Below are 10,181 nucleotides of genomic sequence, written 5' to 3'. Positions count from 1 at the left end.
GTTGGGGGACCACTGATTTAGAGGCTCTTTGGCCAGTTCCTAATGGATGGCAATGCACACCACACCCTTAGAGCACCATTCCGTGGACCAGATTCACCAGCTGGTGTAAGTTGGCATCTCACTGAAGAGAATTTACATTAACTGGGGATGTGACCCCCCAGTCTCCATATCGGAAGGGCCCAGGGCTGGAATAGTTGAAGGTGTTACAGGTTAGAACTGGAATGCTCAGATTTAGGAACTCAATGTGCAGCATGCAGTATAAAACCCAGGAGGTAGATTTGCAAGAGCACCTAAGGGGTTTAGGAGCACAAATCCAACTGTAAGTCAATGGGACTTGTCCTCTGAAACCCCGTGGGTGCTTTTGAGAAGACACTGCAGTTCAGATATATCCATCAGCAGAGCAACACGGGGAAACTTGCATGGCATGCTAGCCACACTAGCAGGGATTTTCAAATGAGCCTAATAGAGTTAGGTGCCCAGCTCCCATTGGATTTCAATGGATCTGAATGCCTCTCACTTCACATCCGATGAAGTGAGCTGTAGCTCATGAAAGCTTATGCTCAAATAAATTGGTTAGTCTCTAAGGTGCCACAAGTACTCCTTTTCTTTTTGCAAATACAGACTAACACAGTTGTTACTCTGAAACCTGTCACATCCTTAGTCTTACATGAGAATCCCAGCCACAGTGCCTGGAACTATCCAGTGCTGTAAATTCTCCCTTTTGGTAAAAGGGACCATGCCTTTGGAACAAAACAGACGTAAAGGGGAAGGAGATAGTCACAGCGTTTTGCCACTAAATCTTTATTAATCATGTTTTAAAGCACTGTTACCCACATCTCCGTAGAGTGCATTTAATCTATTCCAAAACAGTTGTGTTTGTTTAATCCTCTCTCTTTTCCACATGTGGAATATGCCAGGGCTACTAGGCATAATAGGGCAGCAGGTGTTCAGTGAAACCTGGTAATACAATCAAAGGCAAGGTTAGACACTGCATCAGAATTCACAGTTCGAAGCGCAAGGAGGCTTGGTTTCAATTGGATCAGATTGCAATTTATTTAACTTGACTTTGTTGCCTTAGATGAGACAGATCGTGTGAGCACTTTGCTGAAGCCTAAAGGCAACCTACTCATTTTGCTCAGTTCAAGAATCTGAACATCTGAAAAGTAGAAGTCTTTTAAACTAGGACTATACCATGGAATGTATTTAGAACAGTGGAAGATTTGTACTCAAATAGACCAACAGCCCATCTAGTCCTTACTTACCTTGGAAGCTCATTGTGGCAGGAAGCTCTTCTTGTTCGGTGTTTATACAGCACCTGGCATGTTGGGGTCCTGGTCCAGCTGCTTTCAACTACCTGAAAGGGGGTTCCAAAGAGGATGGCTCTAGACTGTTCTCAGTGGTAGCAGATGACAGGACAAGGAGTAATGGTCCCAAGTTGCAGTGGGGGAGATTTAGGTTGGATATTAGGAAAAACTTTTTCACTAGGTGGGTGGTGAAACACTGGAATGCGTTACCTAGGGAGGTGGTGGAATCTCCTTCCTTAGATATTTTTAAGGTCAGGCTTGACAAAGCCCTGGCTGGGATGATTTAATTGGGGATCAGTCCTGCTTTGAGCAGGGGGTTGGACTAGATGACCTCCTGAGGTCCCTTCCACCCCTGATATTCTATGATTGGAGCGCTGAGGTGTTGTGGTAATACAAATAATAATAGTCTGAAATCCTGTCTCGAACACAGGCCAATTACTAATGCTTCAGAAGAAAGAGTAAACCCCTTTATAATACACTTAATTGTGGGGAAATGTATTCCTAATCTCAGCTGGTAGTCAGGGGGCCAGGCAGACCTGTGGATTGACCCCACATCTCTTGAGTACCAACTGAATGCCTTAATCGCAAGCCTGTCCTTCCTTTCTAAAGCAATCACTATAACTTAGAAGTACATTTGTGTGTATCAATGGAATGTGCACCCCATTTTACCTTGCTACCCTTCTTTCTTTCAACCCTTCTTCAGACCCCCTTTGTCTTCCATGCCCACAAAAAGTGTCTATAGTTAAATGTATTAAAACACTGGAACCATGTATTAATTATCTGCATTTTGCAGCACCAGAAGTGTGCTCAGCACCTGATAGGACAGATAAGACGACATGGTTCCCTGAGCCCAAGAGGATACGTTTACACTGCAATCAGGAAGTGTGACTGCAGCAGGTGTAGACGTCAGGGTGAAGCCAGGGCAGCAGGGGCAGCTGCATGAGCTAGCCCGCAGGATCCTGGGTACATTCCAACAGCCACCGCCTGTACTGCCAGCAGCCTCACTGCAGTTCTCCCTTGAGCTAACGGTCTAGCTAGATCAAAGCCAGCTCCAGTATGTCTGCACATGCCATGACCCCATCTCCCGACTGCAGTGTGGACATACCCTTATGGCCCAACCATGCTCCAGTTGAAGCCAATAGGAGTTTTGCTGCTGATCTCTACAGGCACTGGGTCAGGCCCTAAATTCAGCTCGTGATGCAACAAAGGAGGTAACAAAATACTAGGACAGTGATGGGGAAGGCCCGGTTCTTTCCACAGGAATTGCATTACCATACTGAATGAATGGCCTGGAGCGAGGTTTAGGGTTACAACTGGCACATTTCACAGGTTCCCTCACATGTCATGACCCCATCCTCTGCTCCATCCTTCTTTTTGTCCTGTTTCTTCCCTCGCCATCCTCTCTCTCTTTTCCATTTCCTCTCCCTTTCTCTCCCACTGATCTACTCCTTCTTTCCCCCACATTATTTAACGGTGTATGGCAGAGCACCTCCAATGTGTTGTATTAGCACTTCAGTACAAGCATTTCATCTCTGAGTGCAGCAGTTGATCTGGCTTTTCTGAGATGCCTCTTTAGATTAGCAGGAGAGAGGTGGTTTGATAGCGGAAGGGAGCATATAATTGAGTTTGTCACAATCATCCATAAAAAAATACACAAGAGAAAGAACAGATGGATCCTGAATTTATGGTGCATTATTTTTCCTGCTTTCTTTACTCCTGTTCCTCTCCTTTGCTCTTTCATTTCCCCTCTTGGCTTCAATGTGCACTAAAGCCTCACAAGGATTTCCTTATCTCTTCTCACTTAAACTGGTTCTATACCTGTGTGATTCACCCATGGAATTGCTCACGGGTTAAGAGGACCATGCTGGATGATTATTTAGAGTAAAAATAATGGTTTGGAACATAATCGAACCAGATCCTCAGCTGGTGTAAACTGGTTTTGCTGCATTAGAATCATTCACTCCAGCTGGGATCTTGGGATAGTCATCATGCTTAAAGGATAACTGTTTGGGCTATTTAGTGGATATAGTGCCCTGAGAATGTAGTTAGATTGGAAGAGTGAGTTAAACATTGCGGTACCTGTTCTATTTTAGGAATAATGGCATGAGTGTAATGTCTTGGGATGCTGTGTTTTAGGAATATTGGTTTAGGGTGCTGTTCTTTGTTTGTACAGCATAATTGGGTCCTCGTCCACACCTTTTAGGCACTACGACTGAAATATTCACCCAGACTCTTCTGCGCATGTTATATCTGCAAGGCCACAAGCTGCCAAGGTGGTTCAGCTGAATATATTAGCAAAATAGAACTGATTTATGGGCAGAGAACATCTGGCCCATATCAGAACTGATGAGGGCTTTCTGAAATGAGATTCAAATGGAAGGAAATCAGAATAGCACTGCACTGCACTCCAGAGGTCCCTTCCAACTCTGAGATTCTATGATTCTATGGGCTTTATCCTTCTTATTAGCAAAGCTGATAATTAGTATGTTAAAAGAATAGCAAGTACTGTGTCTCTTAGCTTTCCTGTACAGTAGATCCTGCTGAATCTATTCCACAGGACGTCCATCATAGCATTCATTCCCTAAGCCTCCGTTTCAGACCATGTTAACACATTGGCTTCAGACTTCATCTCAATGGAAGTACTGCCCTGAAATTTACAATGTCACTGATACATTAATTAGATTTTTGTCTGCCGGGCAGCTTTTGGCAGCTTCAGTTTTGCGATGAACAAGTCTGAGTAGCAAAACAAACAACCCCCCCACCCCAATTTAAATGCTTCAAAGCAACCATCAGAAGCATTTCCGTCAAAAGATGCAAACGGTCAAGTGTATCTCCTGTAATTCTTCTATAAATCCTCTATTTTATCCTTTTCTGCCCCAGCTGGTTTGCGGAGAGGCTTGCAACAATCCAAATTGAGTCAGAATAAGCATAGGAATTTTTTTTTGAAAAGTTATGCCCACCTTGCAAGGAATTTGGCAAAATGTGTGTCTGCCTTGATTGGGTCACAAGCCAAGAAGGAAAGTGATTCTTAAACACCTGCTGCCCTTGTTTGGTACTTAATGATTAGAATGGGAGAGGAGGTTGGTGATATTCTACAACCACCACCCACTGCCCCAATCTCTGCCATAATCCCAGAGTAGCTAGAACTATCTAGGTATTTCTATGACTCTTATCACTACCCTTAATGGATTTTATCTCCTCAGTTTTCCTTGAGCCAGGGAAATATTACCCCCATTACATGGAGAACTGAGGCACAGGGTAGGAGGAGCGGCTATTCCAAAATCAACACAGGAAGTTTGTGTCAGGCCTGGGAATTGAATCATAGAATCATAAAATAACAGAGTTGGAAGGGACCTCTAGAGGCCATCTAGTCCAACCCCCTGCCCAGAGCAGGACCAATCCCAACTAAATCATCCCAGCCAGGGCTTTGTCAAGCCTGACCTTAAAAACTTCTAAGGAAGGGTCTTCTGGATTGAATCCAGAGTTTCAGTGATTTAACCACAAGAGAAGTTCTGCTAAAATGAGCAGCAGCTAAACTGCCAATAATCTTGATTCTCAACATTTAAATTGTAATCGTTAGATTTCAGCATTAACTGGGATGAGTGAGGCACTTCACACCAGTGACGACCAACACCTGCCAATAGTGGGAGGGCAGAGTGAGGGCAGTGGCTTCAGTAGATATTACTGAGCATGCTCAGTCCATCTCCGCATGCTCAGTACAAACCAAGCAACAGATCTGGGGAGGGCACATGACCCTCTGTGGCCCTCCCATGCTTTGCGTCTGCTTCACATCTCTCTTTCACTCACTGAAGGACACAGGCAGATGTGATTGCATTGGTTCATATCTCTCGGTAACCATAAGAACCTAATTACCCACCCACTCCCAAGCAAAACACATGAAATCTTTTGTTATACAGAAAGTGACGAGGCTACCAGAACAATCTGGACTAGTCCCTGGCCAAGGTGGGAAGCAACAAGCAGCAACTTTATACAGCAGGGTTCCTGCAGGCACCATCAGAAGTACAGTCAGCAAAACCAGCAGGAGCTAATGTTGCTAAGAACAGGGTTAACCTCCATGCTGAAGCATTCCCTCCCCACAGGGAAACAGCACCGATGTCACAGGACTGCAGCTTCTATTCCTTCGCTGAGGCAGATCTTCAGCTGGTATGAATTGTTCAGCCGATGTACGTTGTCATCTATCCATTGGCTTCGATGGCACTATGACAGTCTACACCAGCTCAGGAGCTGTCCCCACGGAGCTTGGGACAGTTGAGAGCCATAGGCTCCTCTTCTGTGCGGTGCCCCCAAACCACCCTCCCGAAGAAAGCCCAGAGCAGGCACCCCAAGAGTTTCTCCTTGTGGTTCTGTGAAGTTCTGCAGGGACCAGAGCTCAGGTCTGCGGGGAGCAGAATGGCAGATACTTCCATGTCATTACCCATCAGCCATGATAGGGCAGGATGCATTATCACAGAAACCCGGTGGAGCTAAACACCACAGGAAGTACCACCTCAGAAGGGCAGACTGACAGTTTCCCTCATGGCCCTTGATGAGTCATGAGCAGTCATGAGTCATGAGTCATGATTGGTCCAGGTGCCCTATTTAAGCCCAGGAAATGTTTCCACAACAAGGTGGACTCCCACCCTGACTCCTGGTTCCTGACCCCAGATCTGATCCTGGGCCCTGATGCCTGGTTCCTGACTCCCAGCTCTGATTTTTAGTCCTGTTCCTGGCCTCTGACCGCCACTGCTCTGATCCGTTGGCTAAACTGCCCAACCCTTGGTTGTGACAAGTTCATGGATTTTGCCATTAGGTGGGTATGTTTGAGGCCCAATTTTTTAAGAGCTTTTAGGATATTAATTTAGCATCTCTGTTGTCCAGAGGTTATAGATAAATTCTCACTTTGAACAAGGAGTCAGCTTTTGTCCTCCTCGGCAAATGAACGCATTAATTAATTTGCTTCCATTTTTCATGCATTCTAATTTATCCATCCTGCTGGCTTTAAATCTTTGACTGGAGGCCCCAGTCATGGAAAGACAGAACCTGCGTGTTCTGCAAGCAAAGTAGCCTTACACATAACACAGTGTTCAGCACTGAAATGTGAGCCCCCCCAATAAATCCATAGAATTGTAAAACAAATTAGACAGGACAAGCTGCTGCACTTTCTGTCTTGTCTAGAAAATAGTTCAACTTTACTGGTTTGCCTCTCTCTTGTTTGGGATCCTGTGGATATTTTGGTCAAGGAGAATGGAATTTCATATCTCCAAGGTAAAAGGTAATTTAGCTTAACTTGGGAGAACGTCAGAAACATGTGGCAGCCCTTCTTGGGCTGCATTGCACAGCCCTTCTGCTTGGTCACCACAAGCCTGGGCCAAAGCCCATTCAAGCGATGGGAAAGACTCAATCAGGCCTTCAGCAATGGCAACCTGTATTTGCCTTTGTCTTAGAAGGACGTAGTTCTTGCACGGTTTTGTCTATTGTTTCTCACTGGCAAAGCAGAGTGGGAATCTGCTAGGTAGTTCCTAAGTCACGTCTGATTGCTACCTGTAAATCGGTGGTGCGTCGGTGCTATTGTCTTAGGGTATGTCTGCACTACAATGTAAGCCCAGGGTTAGTAGAACTCGAGTTCGCAGACCCTGGGTTCATTAACCGAGGACTTGAGCATCTGGAACTATTTGTAACCCCGGGCTAGGAATTGTTGAAACCTCGGTCGTAACCTGGAGCTTCAGCATTATGTGGGCCTGAGTCCAACCACCCATATCCCAGACTTCCTTGCACCCTCCCAAAATGTGGCCGCTCTAGCCCTTTGTCAGTGGTGCAGTGTGGGAAAACATGACTGTTCGCCAAACTTGACTGTCCAGAGGACAAAGAAGGTTGGCCCATGGGATTGCAGAACACTTTTGGCAGACTTCCAGAGCATGAATTCGGGGGTGGAGGGGGGGGCTGCATCTACATTGCAAAGCAATAGGGCTTGAACCCTGGGTCCTGGCTTAACTCAGGCTCAGACCTTCCACCCCTGGGGGATCCTGGGTCAGAACACTGGTTTCGTGCTATTCATGTATTGATGGACAGGGGGATTAGGTTTGAGCCTGATTTCGAACTTTGCATTACATTGCAATGTAGGCATACGCATAAGGACCAAATCCTCTCCTCTGTACCAAGCTGAAGTTATAGGGCTGGGTGGGTATGTTCTTGCAGTGAAGTGAACCCTCTGTCCAGCCTCTAAAGTCATCCCATGGTCTCTACTGCACACTCGGGTCTGCAGTGGCCTTTGTGCCTGTTCCAATATCTTCACCTTCCCTCGTACGTACAGGGTGTTGGTCAGTGGATCTGGATGGCTCCACCAGCCATTTTCCCCATACTGGACATCTTGCTTATAGGTGAACTAGTGCCAGTGTAGCTCCTTGAGCTGGAATTTACACCTGCAGTTCAAAGTGTAGACATAACCTTAGGCCCTCAGGGCTCAGTTTCAATGAGACACCCGTGTGGGTACATGCAAACAGTAACATCTGAGACATGTAGACAATTACATGTGCAAATGGCTACGCACACAATACTTTAGCAGATGCATTTCTGGACACTTGTAGAAAATTCTCATAGGGCTTCAGTAAAAGAACTAGATAAGTTCATGGAGGATCGGTCCATCAGTGGTGACTAGCCAGGACGGGCAGGGATGGTATCCCTAGAATTTTTACCAGAATGGGCGAAAGGGGATGGATCACTTGATAATTCCCTGTTCTGTTCATTCCCGTTGGGGCACCTGGCATTGGCCACTGTCGGAAGACAGGATATTGGGCTAGGTGGACCTTTGCTCTGACCCAGTGTGGCCATTCTGATGTTCTTATGCGTAAAAGAAGGAATTCACCCAGATTTTAGTAGTACTTCATTCTAGCCTAGAAGCAAGCAGGGTGACCCAGGAAGACATATGAAAAATAGCCTTTTAACTGGTTATTCAGCCCAGATTATGACACCCTTGTTCATGTTGAGTAGCAGCTGAACTCCTTTTAATTTCGATGGAACTTCTCATGGCATAAAGTTTTGTTCCCCAGGAGTAAAGGGGGCAGAATCTGGCCTGCTGCGCTTGCTGAGTTGCAGTCGGAAACAAATATAAAAGGTTTCAGAGTAGCAGCCATGTTAGTCTGTATCCACAAAAAGAACAGGAGTACTTGTGGCACCTTAGCGACTAACAGCTTTGTTTGAGCATAAGCTTTCGTGAGCTACATCAGATGAAGTGAGCTGCAGTCCACAAAAGCTTATGCTCAAATAAATGTGTTAGTCTCTAAGGTGCCACAAGTCCTCCTGTTCTTTTTGCGGATATAAAAGGGGTACCAAGTGGTTTTGAGCCTAACCCAGAGATCTTTACTGAATAGACCCCACCCACCCAGTAATCAACACACTTTCTGCGCTGCTGGTCCTCCTCGGCATGTCCTGACATCCTACTTATTGTAGTGAGAGCAGGGAGGAGATGCTGTAATGAAGGGTTAATAGGAATCTGCCTTGCCTCTTGCTCTCGGCCTCAGTCTTTAAGTCTGAACCATTTGCGATGCAGCCTGCGTAGCAGGCTCCCCTCCCTGAACAGACGGTACTATCCAAGAAGAGAAGCAGATTAGGATTCAGAGCCATCGTCAAGGCAAACAAGTGGAAATGGCATCGTGTTTTCTGGGCTTATGCACTTCCTCGGCCTTCAGAGTAAATTTGGATTTATTTATTTTTACTGTGGTCCCATTGATTTTCAGCTGTCCACCTTTTCTTCATGCAGAGCTTGATCTTGCATTAAAAATCAATGGGAATTTAACCTTATTAGCGGCTACCCAGGAAAGTTCATTTCATAACAAGGCATATCAATAAGTCCAAAGATGCACTAAATGTTACATAAATTATATTGAAAATAGAATTTAAACTATTTAAACTGGAGATTGTTATAATAACTAAAGGTAGCAGCTGGGGCCTAGTGGAATTTAAATCCATAAAGACATTTAATCCCAGGTATAATGCCATTGACTTTAAGGAGTTACCCTGGGGGTGAACCTGGACCAAAATATTGTACCAAATTCAGTTTTAAGGTCAGAAGGGACCACTGGATCATCTAATCTGACTTCCTGCATATTACAGACCCTTATATTTCATCCTGTTACCCCAATATTAAGCACATGTATTTTGAATGTATTGGCCTTGATCCTCAGCTGGGTCTGATGAGCACTGAGACCCAGATACTCAAAGGTATTTAGGCACCTACCTCCCATTGAAAGCAATGAGAGAGAGGCACCTAAATATCTTTAAGGAGCCAGGCCTCAGTGCACCTCAAGTGGTGGAAAGGCACCTCTGTGCTCCCTCGATCCTGGGGTGACCTGAATTGGGCCAGTCCCTCAAGAGCAGACTTCGGGCTGCTCTTCGTTGTGCCAATGGGCTGTTCCAGCAGCATCTGGGGACCCCCACACACACACTTTTCCCCAGCCTTGTGACCTGTGTCAGCCACAGAGATGGGGGGGGGCGGTGAGGGAGGAAGGGGCTTAGGAGCCACTATTCTGGTTCTACAACAACCAACAATCCTCCTACTGAGACGAGACCTGTCTGTGGTCGGTTACGCTGGCCAGGGCCTCTGCACTGGAAGAGCATTGGAAAGCTGTCCTAAGGCTGAGGAACTGACCCAATAATGGGTGGTGTGAGGGTTAATTCATTAATGGGCCTATTCCAAAGTTCATGGGAGTCCCTGGGAGCCTCCGCTGACTCCAGTGAGTGTGGACTGGCCTGAAGTGCTTGATAAGCCTGGGCTGGAAGAAAGATGCTATAGAATCCCACATCGTTACTCTCATTAATGCTATTTATTCACATAGGCAAGTGCAGTGGAAAGGATTTAGCCAGACACCTAGCACAGAAGAA

Source organism: Lepidochelys kempii, chromosome 10 (genome assembly GCF_965140265.1).
Source record: "Lepidochelys kempii isolate rLepKem1 chromosome 10, rLepKem1.hap2, whole genome shotgun sequence".
Taxonomy (NCBI): Eukaryota; Metazoa; Chordata; order Testudines; family Cheloniidae; genus Lepidochelys; species Lepidochelys kempii.
Note: the sequence above shows the minus strand (reverse complement) of the source record.